The following is a 19,715-nucleotide window of genomic DNA, read 5'->3' as shown; positions in this document are numbered from 1 at the left end:
TCCTGGTGTCCGTGCGAGGCACGTGGCCTGGCCGGCGCAGCTGCCTGAGCAGCAAAGTGGTTTCAGTGCTTGGAAGTTCAGCCTTGTCCAGGACCTTGTTGCTGGAGACACGATCCTGCCAGCTGATCCCATGAAGGAACAGAGGCAGCACTTAAGCAAGCGCTGAACAAATGGATTTGCTTACGGTACAAGACCCAGGTTTCGGAACCGTATAGCAGTGTTCTGATAATGGCAGCCCTGTTCACCTGGATTTTTGTGGACAGATGCAGCTGGAGGTTCTTCCACACAAGTTTCTGGAGGCGCCCGAAGACACTGCTGGCTTTGGAAGTCAATTGTCAACGTCCTTTGCCACTGTCGTTGGAGATGATGCTGCCCCAGTAGGTGAACTACTCAACCATAGTGAGAGGGTGATCGTCAATGGTGATCTGAGGTGGGTTGTAAATGCAACAAGTGGGATTCTGATGGAGGATCAGTGTTTTCCTCAGACTGACCGTTAACCCTAAAGCCCTTGCAGCCTTGGCGAGCTGAATGACCGCAGCCTGTAACACATCCTCTGTGTGCGTGAGAAGAGCACCATCATCCGCATATAGTAGCTCGATAATGGGCTCTTGCATGGTTTTTGTTCGGGTAAGAAGGTGGCAGAGGTTGAAGATATTTCTGCCAGTGCAGAATCAAACGTAGGTGCTCCCCGAGGTCATCTCTTTCACTTTCCGTAGCATCATGCTGCAAAAGGTGGCAAAGGGCACTGGTGCCAAAACACAGCCTTGTTTCGCCCCAGTATCAATGGGGAATGGGTCAGACAGGTCGCCATTGTACTTAACATGATTTCTTTTAGCCACTGCAAGGTGGTGAGGAATTTTTGGGGACAGCAAGCTTCGACAGAATCTTCCAGAGACTGTTGTGGCTGATTATATCAAAGGCCTTGGTCAGGTCAATGAATGTCGCGTACAGTCCCATGTTCTCTTCACAACACTTCTCCTGTATCTGGCACAGGACGAAGATCATGTCGGATGTGCCTCTGTTCGATCTGAAGCCACACTGACTCTCTGAGAGGTTGCTTTGGTAATGGTAGAGATGATTCTGTCCAGAACTCTGCTGAGAATCTTCCCAGTGGTGGACAGCAGGGTAATACCTCTGCAGTTTCAGCAATCCAATTTCTCCTCATTGTTCTTGTACAGTGAGGTAACTACAGCACCACATAGGTCATTTGGGACTGAACCTTTCTCCCAACAGAGTGTGACCAGGTTTGTGAGTTTGCTCAGGGAGAATGTCTCCACCCATTTTGTACATTTCCGCTGGGATCACATCAATGCCTGGAGCTTTATGGCATTTCAGCTTGGAGACAGCAGCTTTGACCTCGTCCAGAGTTGCCAGGCCATCATGCTTAAGCCTTACCTTGTGCTTCGTGTACTTGACGATTACCCCCAAAAAGGCTCTTGTAGTACTCTGTCCATCACCTCATGATGGTTTCTTCATCTGTCAGCAGGCTGGAGTCATCGGATGAGATAGAGCGGCTTGAATCTGACAAGTCGGACCACACGCTACACTCAGCAACTCATAGAAGGCTCGAGTGTTGCTGATGTCTACATAGTGCTATGTTCATTCTGCTAGGGCTGGCCACCAATTGTTTCAGTTCGGTTGGAGGGTGCTGCATGCAGATCTGTATTCTGCCTTGTCCACTTTGTCGTCGGTCTAGACAGCACCACTTGACGAGAGGAGCATTTCTTCTAGATCATGTTCTGGATTTTAAGGTAATTTTCATCAAACTAGGACTGGTTGATTTAAAGGATGCGACAACTTATAGTATTTATTGCTCTGACTGCAGAGTGATATCAATAGTCCTTGCGTTGCATTATTGTGAAGAACTACAATGATGAATGTCATAAAGTTAAAAGTGAAAATTCCAAAGTAAATTTATAATCAAAGTGCATATATGTCACCATATATAACCCTGAGATTCAATTTCCTGCAGATACATTCAGCAAATCTATAGTATCGTAACAAATAACAGGATCGATGAAAGATCAGCTAGAGCACAAAAGACAACCAACTGTACAAATGCAAATATAAATATCGAGCACATGAAATAACGAAGTACAGAGCCCTTTAGTGGGATCATTGGTCGTGGGAACATCTCAATGGATGAGCAAGTGTGTGTAGAGCCTGATGTTTAAGAGCCTTTGTTTAAGAGCCTGATGGTGGTGGGGCAGCATCACAAAGGATAAGGACACGAGAACTTAATAAGATAGGAGCAGGTGTAGCTCATTCCTCCTCTCTGTGCTGCCCTGATTCAGTATGATCATGCCTCATCTCCTCTCCTCTGCCAGTCCCCCAGAACAATCAATCCCATGATCTTTCAAAAATGGATCTACCTTCCCTTTAAATATGAGTTGGTCTCCACAACCTTCCAGAGTTCTACCTTGCAACTCCAGTGACTCAGGTTTGCTCCTGAACTCTGGTGCTGTCTGTGTGGATTGGTAGGTCAGCCATGAGGTTATTATAGGCAATATAAATTAGACTACCAGGTTCGACTATAAATTGCCTCTAATTTGTGAATAAGAGATAGAATTAAGGGTAAACTGATGGGAATAAGGGGGAAACATAGCCTTTTTTTAAAATGGCTGCTTGTCAGTCTGTGCAAATTCAAGGGGCCTTTCTTCATGCTGTCTGACTTTATGAAAAAACTGGTTTCATTGGGGTGCCACCAGAGAAAATGGATGCTTGTCTTTGCCAACAAAAGGGTTCTATCCTGTTAGATTTATGTTTGAAGATCTCATTCACTGCAATGTGTGAGAATTATATGAAAGAAAAAGGTATGCTGACATTGGAGAGGGTCCAACGAAGGTTCACAAGAATTACTCCGGAAATGAAAGGGTTAATGTGTGAGGAGCACTTGAAGGCTCTGGGTCTGTGCTCACTGAAATTTCAGAGAATGAGGGGGGAATCTCAATGATACTTATCAAATATTGAAAGGCCTTATCAAATAGGAAAAGAAGATCATTTTCGAAAGATCAGGGTGTGGAGAGGATGTTCCCTACAGTGGGGGAGTCTAGGACCAGGGGGCACTGCCTCAGAATAGATGGATGTCTTTTTATAGCAGAGATAGGGAGGAATTTCTTTAGCCAAAGTGTGGTAAATCTATGGAATTCATTGTAATACACATGGCGTGGAGGCCAAGTAATTGGGTATATTTAAATTGGAGGTTAATAGGTTCTTGATTAGTAAGGGATATAGGAGGAAGGCAAGAGAATGGGGTTGAAAGGGATAATAAATATGCCATGTTACAATGGTGGAGCAGACTAGATGGACCAAAAAGCCTAATTCTGTTCCCATATGTATGGTTTTATGGTCTACTACGATTAGAAATTAGTATTTAGAACATTATTGAGAAATGTGAGTTGTAAATAAAATTAAATCACTTGAAAAATCTGTATCCTTTTTCTGCATTTTGAAAGTCAGTTTAAAACCTTAATCCAATATAAATACACCTTGATGGCAAAACAAATAGAAAGTATTTTTCACAATTTCTTTAATAAAAACAGGAAGAACCTATCACAAAAGACAACGGTTGCAAGTAAAGTCAACATTTCAGGCCAATAGCCATCTGTCACAGTCTTCCGTTTCCTTCTGTTAACTGTTTCCTTCATCCTGCCATCCCTTCCCTCCCTCAATGGGACAGATCTATCCAGAACCCCATGCAAATGCTCCCTAAACAACCTCTACTTTTCCATTGTACATTTACTTAAGAACATCAAGTAAAGATCAGAGAGCTGTTCTCATTGCCTTTGAAATACTCGCCCACCAAGAGCTCTGTCATCCAACCAGGTTCAGAGTCTAGCACCAGATCAGTCTGGTCACTTTTCTGGTCGGCCTCTATACACAGTATGCCAGGAATCTTTCCTGAACACACCTAACACATTCGGTCCCATCTAAGCCATTTGCACCGAGGAGGTGTCAATCACAATAAATCCTGTTATTTTTGCACCTTTCCAAAGTCTGCTTACCAATCTGCTCCTAAATGCTCCTGTTGCTATTGGAGGGGCCTAGACAATAAGAGTGATTGCTCCCTTCCTATTTCTGACATCCGCTCGCACTGACTCGGTAGACAATCCCTCAATGACATCCCCCTTTCTGCAGCTGAGATACCATCCCGAATTAACAATGCCATTCTCCCCCACCCCAGCCTCTTCATTCTCCCTCCTTATCCCTTTTGAAACATCTGAGTGAGAGTGAAGTCTGCACAGTTCCATGCCCTGATGTGCGCTCTATGTTTATCATCTTGTCATGATACCTGTTGCACCTTTTTCACTAAGTGGAGCAAGCTAAAGCTCTTCTCTTTGGAGCAAAGAAGGATAAGTGGTGATCGGATAGAGTGTATAAGATGATAGGAGGCAAAGATAGCTTGGCAGCCTCAATTGTTTTAAAAGTGGAAAACGGGTATTAGACTGCCTGATAAAATACAGAGTCTTTACAGAGTAATACCTAGAATTTTACATTTCTGAAAGAGGCCCTTCTTTTCAACTTGTCTATGCCCACCATCAAATGTCTGTCTGTACCAATCATTTTTACCTGCACTTGCTCCATATTCAGCTAAAGAAGGGCAATTCCACATTCAATTCTGAAAACTTTACCAGAGTAAATTACCTTAACTGGGACAATGGGTTTAATGGCCTCCGGTTCTGATTGTATGATTGATGGAATTATTGACCTTCAGACCAACAACTTTACCCAGCAGGCCAATGAGTTAGCCATAAGTGAACCACCAGGTTCAGGAACAGATATTACCCTTCAACCATGAGGCTCCTAAAACTAGTATGGATAATCTCATTCACCACTTCTTTGAACTGATTTTACCAACCACAGGCTCACTTCAGGGATTCCTTACAACTCGTGTTCTCAGTATAAATTTTATTTTGCACTGTTTGTCTTCTTTGGCACTTTAGTTGTTTGCTAATTTTTGTTTATATATTCATAAATTCTAACATATTTTTGCAAGTAAAAGATTCTTAAGGCAATATATGGTACTGTAGTGGTGTGCTATACACAGAGCTGAAATAACGACACGCAGTCGGTGAGTTGCAGTTGCAAAAGAGATTTATTCAAACTTCACAGCCTCACTTTAAAGCCTTCCTGTTCCCACCCTCCCCTGGCGGGAATGCTTTAGGGGGCACATATTCACAGTCCTGTCCTGTGCGTGGGCTTTTCCCCTTGCTGGTGAAGAAGGCCTGGCGCCCTTTTTGGGACCGGCCTCAATGCCGGCGCGTGCCACTTTGTGAGCCAGTTCAAGTGCGCTGGGAAGTGGGTCGCCACATAACCCCCCCCCCCCCAGAACCGGCGATACATCCCCCAATGTCCTCAGTCTGGGTGGGTCTCTGTTTGGGAGGTCTGCCTCGGCACCGCGGTGCCTGAACCTTGACCGGCTGCGCCAAGTCCACATGGGCCGGTTTGAGTCGGTCCACTGTGAAAACCTCCTCTCTCCCCCCAATGTCCAGCACGAATGTGGACCTGTTCTTTCTGGTCACCGTAAACTGCCCCTTGTAGGGCTGTTGTAGTGGTGTCCGGTGTCTGCCCCTTCATACAAACACAAACTTACAGTTCTGTAGGTCTTTGGGTATTCAGGTCGGGTTCTGCCCGTGCTGTGAAGTGGGTATGGGGGCCAGGTTACTGAGCCTCTCGCGTAGTCTGGCCAGGACTGCTGCGGGTTCTTCCTCTTGCCCCCTTGGGGCTGGTATGAACTCTCCTGGGACGACCAGGGGTGCACCGTACACAAACTCGGCCGACGAGGTGTGTCATCAATTGTAGCGGTGTGCTACACACAGCGCTGAAATAACAACACGCAGTCGGTGAGTTGCAGTTGCAAAAGAGATTTATTCAAACTTCGTGGTCTCACTTTAAAGCCTTCCTGTTCCCGCCCTCCCCAGCGGGAATGCTGTAGCAGGCACATATTCACAGTCCCGTCCCGCGTGCGGGCTTTTCCCCTTGCTGGTGAAGAAGGCCTGGCGCCCTTTTTAGGACCGGCCTCAATGCCGGCGCGCGCCACTTTGGGAGCCGGTTCGAGTACGCTGGGAAGCGGGTCGCCACAGTACGTAATTTGGCAATAAATTTACTTTGAACTTTAAAAAGATATTTTTACATGTGCTTTTTTTTGTACTGATGGTCAGAAAGTTTGGGAGAAATAAGAAATTAAAGTTGTTGCACCCAATAAGTTAAACATGCTTTCTAAGGAACCCAAGCAATTGAGGTGGTTCAAATGAGGCTTTACAAGGTAATCTCTTCAGAAATTCTTGCCCTCAATTGAAAATTGTTTTTTGGGCAGTGATTTTACAGTCCAAGAGCGAGGTAGTGAGAATTTGTAAGAAACAGCTCTGCAGCTGACTTGGATCAGATAAACCAATACCGACATTAGAGCCTGCTTTCATTAAGGAAGATTGGGGATTGGACCAATGTGCTTTATAAATTGCCAGTCTCCATGAAAAACTAGGAACAGTCTGACCTGAACAATTTCTCAGCAAAGACTCATATATCAATAATGGTAACTGGAGGCACTAAATTATGACTCCGTCACTGTTTATGCAATCAGGGCATCTTTTTTTTGGATGTGATTCACATTGAAGGTTTAAGTAAAAGCACTTCATAGTATTTGTACCCTATTTTCTTCTCTCGAGGGACAAACATATCTCAGACAAAGTCAGCAATCCCAGATTGTCCTTAAGAAGGTGCTGGAGAGCTGTCTTCTCAAGTGACATCAGCCCTCCTAGTTAAGGTATTTTTAGTTCAAAGTAAATTTATTATCAAAGCACATGCAGCATATGTCACTATAAATTATCTTGAGATTCATTTTCTTGCAAGCATTCGCAGGAAAACAAAGAAATAGAATAGAGTCAGTGAGAAACTGCACAAACAAAAACTGACAAAACACCAATGTGCAAAAGAAAACAAATTCTACAAATAAAAATAAGTAAATAACTAAACAAACAAACAAATAAGTAAATAAAACTGATAAGGTGAGTAGTAGAGTCCTTGAAAGTGTGACCATGGGTTGTGGATTCAGTTCGGAGTTGGGGTGAGTGAAGTTATCAGGTTCAGGGGACTGATGGTTAAAGGGTAATAACTGTTCCTGAACCTGGTGGTGTGGGACCAAAGGCTTCTATTCCCTCCTTCCCGATGGCAGCAGCAAGATGAGAGCATGACCTGGGTAGTGGGGTTTCTTGGTGATGGATGCTGCTTCTTGTGGCAGCACTCTTCGTAGATGTGCCCAATGGTGGGAGAGCATTCCCTGTGTTAGACTGAGCCATTTCCACCACCTGCTGTAGACTTTTCCATTCCTGGGCATTGGTGTTTCCATGCCAGGCCGTGATGCAACGAATTCTTCACTGGACATCAGGGGAAAAGCTACCTTTAAGAGAAGTTCGCATAGGTGCATGGAGGAAAAGGGCATGAACTGGGTGCAGGAAGATGGGACTTTGTTAAGACTGGGTCGGCATGGACTAAATGGGCCAAAGGGCCTGTTTCTGTGCCACAGTGCATTATCATTCTGACTGTACTCCAGCAGTGCTATTGAGTGGGGATTTTGAGGATAAATCCAGCAGTGATGAAGGATTTGGAATAATGTGCCACATCATGATGACAGGCAACTTGGAATGTGTTACATTTTATTGTTCCCAGACCTCATTTTCCCAATTAGGTTTTAAGACTAAGATCTGTCATTTGCATCTTGTTTACTTTCAGTCAAACAGATCTTATGTGTTTCTTGCACTGAATCTGACCTGTGCATTGCAGCAGAAGCAGTATAACTTATTTATTTCCAAACCTCATCCAAACTCTGTTATTGATATTTTCATACTTATTCACATGGTACTGTCATGTCTGGTGCATTGAGATGGTGATATGCTGCTTATTACTTCAAGGTTCAACTCAGATGATGATATGGTGCTTGTTACTCCCAGGTTACTCCAAATTGGCGCGTGGCCAAGTGGTTGAGGCGTTGGTCTAGTGATGTGAAGGTCGCTAGTTTGAGCCTTAGCTAAGGCAGCGTGTTGTGTCCTTGAGCAAGGCACTTTACCACTTGTTGCTCTGTGACGACACCGATGCTAAGCTGTATCAGCCCTTGCCCTTCCCTTGGACAACATCGGTGATGTGGAGTGGGGAGACTTGCAGCTTGGGCAACTGCCGGTCTCCCATACAACCCTGCCCAGGCTTGCGCCCTGGAAAGTTTCCAAGGCACAAATCCATGGTCTCTTGAGACTAACAGATGCCTATAAAAATTAAAAACTCCCAGGTTCAACTTGGATAGTGATATGGTGCTTGTCACTCCCAGGTTCAACTCAGTATTGCTGGTTAAACACAAGAGATTCTGCAGATGCTTGAAGTCCAGAGTAACACAGATAAAATCTTGGAGGAACTCAGCAGGTCAGGCAGTTTCTGTGGAAGTGAATCAACAATTAATATTGAAGTGTCACGGCCCAAAACGCTAACTGTTTATTCCTTTTCAAAAATGCTGCCTGACCTGCTGAGCTCCTCCAGCATTTTGCATGTATTACAAAATATTGCTGAGAGGATAGGGGTGGATTCCAGTCAGTATCATTTTGCCAGTCTCAGTCTCAATGATATACTATATGTATTTTTTTATTTAGAGACATAGAACAGTTACAGGCCCTTCCAGCCCACCAAGCCTGCGCTGCTTAACTCCACTTTTGTACCCAATTCAGCAACTAACCATTATTTAGTTGTTTGTTTGTTTATTGAGATACAATGCGGAATAGGTCCTTCTATCCCGTCAAGCCGCTCTGCCCAGCATCCCCTGATTTAATCCTAACCTCATTACGGGACAATTTACAACTAATTAACCCATCAAACAGTACATCTTTTGGCTGTGGGAGGAAACTGGAGCACCCAGAGGAAACCCACATGGCCACAGGGAGAACATACAAACCCCTTTAGAGGCAGCAGCAGGATTTGAACCCAGGTTGTTGGTACTGTAAAGCATTGTTAGCGTAGTGCTAACCACTACGCTCATACCCCTGAAATGTGGAGGAAACTAGAGACCCCGAGGAAACTTACCTAATCACAGCTCCTTACAGGCAGCAGTGGAAATCAATTAGTTTGGCTGGACTTTATGATTACATGTGTATTTACTGTTCACCCTCTCAGTAACGTAGGTGATAAGTTGCCATGACTGTCGAAGTCAACACAGTCAACAACATTCCAATGAAGTTGACCCAAAATATTGATTGCTTCTCCTCCAGCATTTTCTGTTGTTGTTTCAGATTTCCAACATCTGTATTGTTTTTGATTTTCTTTGACTGTTGTAGTATCAAAGTTCAAAAGCTCAAAGTAAATGTAATATTGAAGTACCTATCCGTTACCATATCCTACCTTGAGAATCATTTTCTCGCAGGAATTTACAGGAAGGAAAGAATTACAGTAGAATTTTATGCAGCACACTACATAAACTGAGAAACACTTTGTGCATCATTGAGTGATTTCCTAACTCTGCATTGTATATATCTTTCCTTGCAAATTTGTTTTGTACTAACTACCATCGAGTCACTGAGGATTTCATGACAATTTTTAGAGGAACAACCTGGAGTGGAAGTACAGCCTTCCTTTGTCTCTCTCTGTTTACTAAGGTCCCCTCGTCAGTCTAGACATGCTTTTGCAATCAAAACCAGATCTCACTGATGTATGGGAGACCAAACTGTGAGCAGCAGATACAACAAATGACCCTGACAGATTCACAGGGTAAAGCAGTCCGTCACCTGCAAGGACAGTTTATGGCCCTGACCGGTGGTGAGGGAGGAGGTGTAGGGGTAGGTGTCGCACATAGCATGGTTGCAGGGGTAAGTGCCAGGAGGGAGATCAGTGGGGAGGGGCGATTGGGTAAAGAAGTCATGGAGAGAGCCAAGGAGAGAGAGTCTGTCAAGATCATTTCTTGCATCCGGTGGTTCCAGTGTGGCCTCCTCTACAGCAGTGAGGCCCAACACGGGTTGGGAGCCTGCTTCATCGAGCAACCTCACTCATTGTGCTCTAAAGGCCGGGATCTCCTGGTCACCACACATTTCAATTCCACTATCCAGTCCCACACCAACATGTCTATCCATGGCCTCCTCTACTGTCACAATGAAGCCAGTCACATTTTGGAGGAGCAGCACCTCATATCCAATCTGATGGCATGAACATTGATTTCTCTAATTTCCAGTAACCACTCCCCTTTGTTCCTCCATCCCACCCTTTGTTTTCCCTCATTCTGATGGCTCTCTCACCTTTCTCTTCCTCTTTCCTGTTTTCATAGCCTGCATCCCACTCCCTCCGGTCTCTCCCCAACCCCCACCCACACTTCTTCCCTTTACTCCCCGGTGCACTGTCGCCTCCTATCAGATTCCTTCTCTTACAGGCCTCTACTTCTTCCACCTATCACCTCCATGACAATTTCACCCACAAAACTGCTGTTCGTGAGATTTTTTTGTTTCTCACGCCATTCTCTGTAAGCTCTAGAGACATTTTGCTTGAAAATTCCAGGGGATCAGCAGGTACAAAAAAAAACACAATTGTAATGGGAGACTTCAATGTGCAAGGGAATTGGGAAAATCAGGTTGGAGTCCAATTGTTGAATACCTCCGAGATGGCATTTAGTGCAGCTTGTGCTTGAGCCTACTCAGGGAAAGGCTATCTTAGATTGGCTGTTGTGTAATAGTCCGGATCTTATTAGGGAGCTTAATGTAATGGAGACCATAGGAGGAGGAGAAGCAAAAGTCACATGTATATGTATCACAATGGAATTAAGGGACTTGCAGAGGCATGAGAGAGGAGCTTGCCCAGGTGGATTGGAGGGGGATACTGGTGGGATGACGGCAGAGCAGAGGTGGCTGAAGTTTTTGGGAATAATTCACAAGACGCAGGATAGATATATCCCACAGAAGAAGTAGTTCTCAAATGGCAGGGCTAGGCAACCGTGGCTGACAAAGGATGTTAAGGACCACACAAAATCCAAGGGAAGGGCATATAAGGGGGCAAAAGTGAGTGGGAGGTCGGATGATTGGAAGGCTTTTAAAATACAACTAAAGGTAACTAAAAAAAAGTTGTAAGAAGGGAATAGATGAAATATGAGGGCCAACTAGCCTATAACATAAAGCAGGATATGAAAAGTTTTTTTTAGATATATAAAGAGTAAAAGAGAGGTGAGAGCTGATATTGGACCACTGGAAAATGATACTGTTGAGGTAGTAATGGGGGACAAAGAAATGGCAGATGAACTTAGTGGGTACTTTTTTTAGTGGATCTTCACTGTGGAGGACACTAGCAGCGTGCAGAAGTCCATGCGTGTCAGGGACAGGAGTAAGCGCCATTGCTATTTCAAAGGAAAAAGTGTTAGGCAAACTCAAAGGTTTTAAGCTGGATAAGTCACCTGGGCCAGATTAACTATGTCCCAGAGTCCTGAGAGAGGTTGCTGAAGAGATAACGGATGCATTGGTCAGGATCTTTCAAGAATCACTTGATTCTGGCATGATCGTGGTGGAGTGGAGGATTGCTAATGTCACTCCACTCTTTAAGAAGTGAGGAAGACAAAAGAAAGGAAAGTAAAGGCCAATTAACCTACCCTCAGTGGTTGGGAAAGTGTTGGAGTCTATTATTAAGGATGAGGTATCAGGGTACTTGGAGATTAATGATGAAATAAGTTAAAGTCAGCATGGTTTCTGTAAAGGGAAATCTTGCCTGACAAATCTGTTCGAGTTCTTCAAGGAAGTAACCAGCAGTTGGATAATGGAATTGATGTCTTTGTGGCAAAGTTTGTGGATGATACAAAGATAGGTGGAAGGGTAGGTAGTGCTGAGGAAACAATGCAATTGCTGCAGGACTTAGACAAATTGGAAGAACGGGCAAAAAAGTGGCAGATGGACTACAGTGTTGGGAAATGTATGATAGTGCACTTTGGTAAAAGGAACAATAATGCAGACTAATATCTAAATGGGGAGAAGGTTCAAACATCAGAGTTGCAGAGGGACTTAAGAGTTCATGTGCTTGACTCCCAGAAGGAGCCTGTAGTACAGCTTAATTTACAGCTTGAGTCTGTAGTAAAGAAGGCAAATACAATTTTGGCATTTATTTAACCATATAACATAGAACAATTACAGCACAGAAACAGGCCATCTCGGCCCTTCTATTCTGTGCTCAATGCTTACTCTCACCTAGTCCCACCAACCTACATAACCATATAACAACTACAGCATGGAAACAGGCCATCAATTTCTATTTCAAGGGGAATAGAATATAAAAGCAAGGAGATAATGCTGAGGCTTTATAAGATACTAGTCATGCTGAACTTGGAGTATTGTCAACAGTTTTGGGCTCCTTATCTCAGAAAGCATGTGTTCTCATTGGGCAGAGTTCAGAGTAGGTTCACAAGGATGGTTCCAGAAGTGAAGGGGTTAACATGTGTGGACCCTTTTGCAGTTCTGGGTCTGTACTCAGTGTAATTTAGAAGAATGCGTGGGGATCTCATTGAATCCTACTGAATGTTGAAAGGACCAGACTGGGTGGATGTGGAGGTATCCAGAACCAGAGGGCAGAGCCTCAAAATTGCAGGAAAACCATTTAGAACAGAGGTAAGCAGGAATTGTTTTAGGCAGTGAGTAGTGAATCTCTGGAATGCTCTGCCACAGACTGCGTGGAGGCCAAGTCCGTGGGTATATTTAAGATGGAAGTTGATAGTTTCCTGATTGGTCAGGGCACCAAAGGATATGGTGAGAAGGCAGGTGTACAGGGTTGAGTGGGATCCAGGATCAGACATGATGAAATGGCAGAGCAGACACAATGGGCTGAATGGTTTAATTCTGCTCCTATGTCTTATGGCCTTATGGTTCTAAGATACTGAAGCTACCCCATCTGGCACCAGCAATTATTCCATGGTCAAAGTCACTTAGATCGTATTTCTCCTCCATTCTGATGTTTGGTTTGAACAACAACTGAACTTCTTGATGATGTCTGCGTGCTCCTGTGATGGGTGATGAGATATTTGCATTAACAAGCAGAAGTATAGGTGTACCTAATAAAATGCCCACTAAGTGGACATACAAAAGAAATGAGACCTTCAGAATTCCCTGCATATATCAGATTTTTGATCAATCTTTGAGTTCAGTCTGGATCAATGTAGTGTGATACTGGACATATCATGCAGATCACCTTCTCTTCATCCTCAGTACTGTCTGAAGTGTTTTTTCCATAATACCACAATGCCAGATTAGTTAAAGGAAGCAAATTACCTTAAACTTTTTCCATTAGCTATGCTATGGGAAATCAATCAGAGTTTGATGGCTTATTGTGTTTCAGGATCGTTGAAGTTGTTACTGTTTTGAGGGTGATTCCTATTGACAAATGCAATTGAAGGGACGTCACATGATGCCATCAAGAAATTGGAAAGAAGAAAGAAAATCAAGTGATGAGAATCAGGAAAGGTCAGCCCTAGACCAAGTTGCTTTGCTTTGTCCCTTTTTAAAGTTTGAAGGAGTTTTTGAAAGAAAAATCAAAAAGATGAGCAACAACCCAGCTTGAAAACCTGAGAAAGAGTGAGACAGATATGAACATATGAACATACAATTCAGTCACAGAAGTAGCCACTCGGTCCCTTAAACCCGCTCCATCATTGAATCTACCATAAGACATAGAAGCAAAATTAGGCCATTCACCCATTCAGTCTGCACACTATTCCATCATGTTAATTAGGTTATTTATTGACTTACTGTGTCCTTCCGGCCCCTCGGGCTCTTTGAGCTGTGCCCCCAGTTTCATCCTAGCCTAATCATGGGATTTACAGTGACCAAATAACCTACCAACCGCTATATCTTTGGACTGTGGGAGGAAACCGGAGCACCTGGAGAAAATCCACATGGTCATAGTGAGAACATACATACACCTTTCAGGCAGTGGCAGGAATTGAACCTGGGTCACTGGTATTGTAAAGCATTGTGCTAACCACTACACTACCGTGCCGCTCCTCTCAACCCATTCTCCTGCCTCCTTCCCGTGATTTTTGACACCATTACTAATCATGTGGATATCAAGTCAAGCCAAGTCTAGTCACTTTTTATTGTCATTTTGACCATAAACTGCTGGTACAGTACACAGTAAAAACGAAACAATGTTCCTCCAGGACCAAGGTGCATCACTGCAGAGGAAACAAGAGGATATAAATGAGAGGCTAATCCATGTTGAGAATCTCCATCCATGTCCACTTTCACAGCAAGGAACATTTGATTTCAACAAGAAGGTAGATATACTGAGAATTGGTAGATAGTCAAAGTTTCAAAGTAAATTTATTATCAAAGTACATATATGTCACCATAGACTACCCCAAGATTTGTTTTCTTGCAGTCATTCACAGTAGGACAAAGAAATTCAAGAGTATCAGTGAAAAACTACACATAAAGACTGACAGCAACCAATATGCAAAAGAAGAGAAATTTAACCTGTAACCTTCAGCACCCTTCATAATTAGGAGCCTATCAATCTCCATGTTAAATATACCCAATGACTTGGCCTCCCCCATCCACCACCCGCTGGTTAAAGCAATTCCTTATCATCTCTGTTCTAAAGGGATATTCCTTTAATCAGAGGGTGTGCCCTCTGGTCCTGTACTCTCCCACTGTAGGAAATACCATCTCCACATTCACTCTGTCCAGGCCTTTTAACATTCGATAAGTTACAATGAGACCCCCCCCCCCCCCATTCTTCTAAATTCCAGCAAGTACAGGCCCAGAGCCATCAAATGTTCTTCATACATTAACCATTTCCTTTCCAGAATCATCCTTTTAAACTTCCTCTGGACTCTCCATGGCCAATCTAATTGTCGTTTTAATTAGAATCAGATTTATTTTCACCAGTATAGACAATAGACAATAGACAATAGGTGCAGAAGTAGACAATTCGGCCCCTTGAGCCTGCACCACCATTTTGAGATCATTGCTGATCAATTACTATCAATACCCGGTTCCTACCTTGTCCCTATATCCCTTGATTCCCCTATCCATATGATACCTATCTATCTCCTTCTTGAAAGCATCCAGAGAATTGGTCTCCACTACCTTCTGAGGCAGTGCATTCCAGACCCCCACAACTCTCTGGGAGAAGAAGTTTTTCCTTAACTCTGTCCTAAATGACCTACCCCTTATTCTCAAACCATGCCCTCTGGTACTGGACTCTCCCAGCATCTGGAACATAATTCCTGCCTCTATCTTGTCCAATCCCTTAATAATCTTGTATGTTTCAATCAGATCCCCTCTCAATTTCATTAATTTCAGCGTGTACAAGCCCAGTCTCTCTAACCTCTCTGTGTAAGACAGTCCAGACATCCCAGGAATTAACCTCGTGAATCTACGCTGCACTTCCTCTGCAGCCAGGATGTCCTTCCTTAACCCTGGAGACCAAAACTGTACACAATACTCCAGGTGTGGTCTCACCAGGGCTCTGTACAAATGCAAGAGGATTTCCTTGCTCTTGTACTCAATTCCCTTTGTAATAAAGGCCAACATTCCATTAGCCTTCTTCACTGCCTGCTGCACTTGCTCATTCACCTTCAGTGACTGATGAACAAGTACTCCTAGATCTCTTTGTATTTCTCCCTTACCCAACTCTACACCGTTCAGATAATAATCTGCCTTCCTGTTCTTACTCCCGAAGTGGATAACCTCACACTTATTCACATTAAATGCCATCTGCCAAGTATCTGCCCACTCACCCAGCCTATCCAAGTCACCCTGAATTCTCCTAACATCCTCATCACATGTCACACTGCCACCCAGCTTAGTATCATCAGCAAATTTGCTGATGTTATTTTTTATGCCTTCATCCAAATCGTTGACGTAAATTGTAAACAGCTGTGGTCCCAATACCGAGCCCTGTGGCACCCCACTAGTCACCACCTGCCATTCCAAGAAACACCCATTCACCGCTACCCTTTGCTTTCTATCTGCCAACCAGTTTTCTATCCATGTCAATGCCTTCCCCCCGATGCCCTGAGCTTTGATTTTACCCACCAATCTTCTATGTGGGACCTTATCAAATGCCTTCTGAAAATCGAGGTACACTACATCCACTGGATCTCCCCCATCTAACTTCCTGGTTACATCCTCGAAAAACTCCAACAGATTAGTCAAGCATGATTTACCCTTGGTAAATCCATGCTGGCTTGGCCCAATCCTATCACTGCTATCTAAATATGCACTATTTCATCCTTAATAATGGACTCTAGCATCTTTCCCACCACCGATGTCAGGCTGACAGGTCAATAGTTCTCTGTTTTCTCCCTCCCTCCTTTTTTAAAAAGAGGGATAACATTAGCCATTCTCCAATCCTCAGGAACTGATCCTGAATCTAAGGAACATTGAAAATGATTACCAATGCATCCGCAATTTCCAGAGCCACCTCCTTTAGTACCCTAGGGTGCAGACCATCTGGACCTGGGGATTTGTCAGCCTTCAGTCCCAACAGTTTTGTCATCACCGTTTCCTTCCGAATGTCAATCTGTTTCATTTCCTCTGTTACCCTATGTCCTTGGCCCATCCATACATCTGGTAGATTGCTTGTGTCTTCCTTAATGAAAACAGATCTAAAGTACTGCATCTGGTTTACAAATGCCTTTCAAGGCAAGGAAATCAACCTTCCTCACCTGATCTTGAAACTTGTGTCCTTCCTGCGTGACTGACTTTTAAAAGTATCTTCTGAAGATCATTAAATGAATCTTGAAGAACAGCAAGTCACTTAACTGTACAGTTACCTTCATCACAAGGACAGTAATGGTCCACAAAGGAGGCTCACCAAATCTTCTCAAGAATAACTTGGGCGTGCAATAAATGTTTGCTTTGTCTGAAATGCCAGATATTGAAAAATTAATAAATAAAAACAAAAGTGACATTTGTTTTTAAGCATATTTGTATCCTGGTTATTGATTCTCCTATGAGAAAACATCCTTTCCATATCTGTCCTGTCAAGACACATCAGGAGCATACAATGATAGAGATACAGTACTGAAATGGGTGGCTGACCAGCATCCATCCATTTACACTAACCCTACATTAAACCCATGCCTTAATCATATGAAGCAAGTGGAGATAAAGTTACACAGTGTAACTTAGTGAAATCTGTTACTTCTCTGCCCTGCTCCCCTGTTCTTTCATCTTTGATGATGTCATGTGCATTGATCCAGATCAAGCTCTCCCTCAAAACCACATTCAAGAATTCCGGGCAATCACCAATCACCTGATGTTTTTATTCTCCCTCTACCCCATTTTCTTGCTTTCTCCCCATAACATTTGACATCCTGACTAATTAAGAATCTGTCAACCCAAAAGATAATTTTGCCCAGAACAATTATAGTCCTGGATAGAGCAACAGCATGAAGGGGGTCTTCCCCACAGGCAACAATCCCTCACCCGACAGATCGAAGACATGAGTGCCTACATCATCCGACTTGACACATAATGATGATGATGATGAATCTTTGGTAATGATAACCACAAAAGCTACAAAAACTGCTTCTTGGACTAATGTAGCAAGAATGTAAACCAGAGGGCAAAATCAGATTCCACATCTCAACACAAACACGAGGAAATCTGCAGATGCTGGAAATTCAAGCAACACACACAAAATGCTGGTGGAACACAGCAGGCCAGGCAGCATCCATAGGAAGAAGTACAGTTGATGTTTTGGGTGGAGAACTAACTGAAAGAAGAGATATTAAGAAATTCAAAATCTCTTACTATCTCTTGCTCCATATCTCAACAACCTGATTCCCACCTCACGTCTGGGATTGGGAACAGACTATTCCAGTTTGGGACCTCAAAACTTCACAAAAGGTGAGCAGATTTGGGCCCAATATCGAAGGAAGGATGTGCTGGTACTGGAGAGGGTCCAGAAGAGGTTTACAAGAATGATCCCAGAGATGAAAATGCTAATATATGAGGAGCATTTGATGCCTCTGGGCCTGTACTCACTGGAGTTTAGAAGGATTGTGGTGGGGAGAGGGGCAAAAGTCTCATTGAAACTTATCGAATATTGAAAGGCCTACTCAGTGAAAGTGGAGAGTTTGGGAATGTCTGGGACCAGTGAGCACAGGTCCAAATAGAAGGATGTCCCCGAGAACAAAAATGAGGAGAAATCTCTTCAGCCAGAGGGTAGGGAATCGGTGGAATTTGTTGACACAGAGAGTTGTGGAGGTCATGTCATTGGGTTGACAGATTCTTAATTAGTCAGGATGTCAAATGTTATGGGGAGAAAGCAAGAAAATGGGGTAGAGGGAGAATAAAAACATCAGCCATGATCAAATGGCAGAGCAGACTCAATGGATCAAATGGTCTAATTCTGCTCATATGTCATATGGTCTTATTAGAAGTTCATCTAATGACCCAAGCAAATAATGGGGCCTGATTTCACTTGAATATCTATTAATAGTAACAATGCCAAATACTTAACAAGAAACCCACTGCAAAACAAAGTATATTAATAATGTGGCAGTCCAGCAGCATGGTCAACAGCTGGTCCCAGCATTCCCAGCAGCCAGTGCTACTTACTGTTCTTATTTTACAAAGCATTCATGGTGTGTGTTCAGTATGGGATGAGTTCTCCTGGCTGTAATCTGGGTGTGTAATAATCATCTCCCCTAACTGTATGTGACTGAGCAAACTTGTGGGCCTGAAAGTAGACAAGTCCCCTGGTGCCGATGGAATGCATCCCAGGGTACTGAAAGAAATGGCAGAAGTTATAATAGAGGCTTTGGTGATGATTTACCAAAATTCTCTGAACTCTGGGCAGGTCCTGGCAGATTGGAAGAGGCAAATATCATGCCACTGTTCGAAAATGGATGTAGGCAAAAGGCAGGTAATTAAATGCCAGTTAGTTTAACATCTGTTGTTGGGAAAATGCTTGAAGCTATCATTAAAGAAGAAATAGTGAGGCATCTGGAAAGAAATGGATCCATCAGGCAGACACAGCATGAATTCAGTAAAGGCAGGTCCTGCTTGACAAACTTACTGGAGTACTTTGAAAGTATAATAAGCACAGTGGATAGAGGGGAACAGATGGACGTTATTAACTTGCGTTTCCAGAAGGCATTTGATAAGGTGCTATATAAAAGGCTTATCTGTAAGATAAGGATGCATAGAGTTGGGGGTGATGTATTAGCATAGATAGAGGATTGGTTAACAAAGAGAAAGCAGAGAGTTGGGATTCATAGGTGTTACTCTGGTTGGCAGTCAGCAGTGAGCAGTGTGCCGCAGGGGTCGGTGCTGGGCTCACAACTGTTCATGATATATATTAACGATCTGGAAGAGCGGACTGAGTGTAGTATATCTAAGTTTGCTGATGATACTAAATTGAGTGGAAAAGCAAGCTGTGCAGAAGATACAGAGAGTCTGCATAGATTGGTTAAGTGAGTGGGCAAGAACCTGGCAGATGGAGCACAATGTTGGTAAATCTGAGGTTATCCACTTTGGAAGGGAAAATGAAAGAGCAGATTATTATTTAAATGGTAAAATATTACAGCATGTTGCCATGCGCAGGGACTTGGGAGTGCTTGTGCATGAATCACAGCAGGCTGGTTTGCAGGTTCAGCGGGCTGTCAAAAAGGCAAATGGGTGTTGGCTTTCATTGCTAGAGGGGTTGAATTTAAGAACAAGGAGGTTATGCTGCGACTATACAGGGAACTGGTGAGGCCGCACCTGGAGTAC

At 43.5% G+C, this 19,715-nt stretch overlaps 1 long non-coding RNA gene across 2 annotated transcripts in view; it reads right to left on the bottom strand.

Annotated features, from left to right (window-relative positions):
• Positions 1-5,084: 5,084 nt before the first annotated feature.
• LOC132390884 (uncharacterized) overlaps positions 5,085-19,715 on the bottom strand; it is a 50,055-nt gene continuing 35,424 nt past the window's right edge. For both annotated transcript variants that reach the window (XR_009511039.1, XR_009511040.1), the window contains exons 2-3: positions 16,661-16,857; positions 5,085-5,821 (exon numbers count right to left, since the gene is read on the bottom strand). This is a non-coding gene — a long non-coding RNA (uncharacterized LOC132390884). The remainder of the gene's footprint in view (positions 5,822-16,660; positions 16,858-19,715) is intronic.

Source organism: Hypanus sabinus, chromosome 3, assembly GCF_030144855.1.
Source record: "Hypanus sabinus isolate sHypSab1 chromosome 3, sHypSab1.hap1, whole genome shotgun sequence".
Taxonomy (NCBI): domain Eukaryota; kingdom Metazoa; phylum Chordata; class Chondrichthyes; order Myliobatiformes; family Dasyatidae; genus Hypanus; species Hypanus sabinus.
The sequence above is the reverse complement of the archived record's forward strand: the minus strand, read 5'-3'. Positions and strand labels throughout refer to the sequence as shown.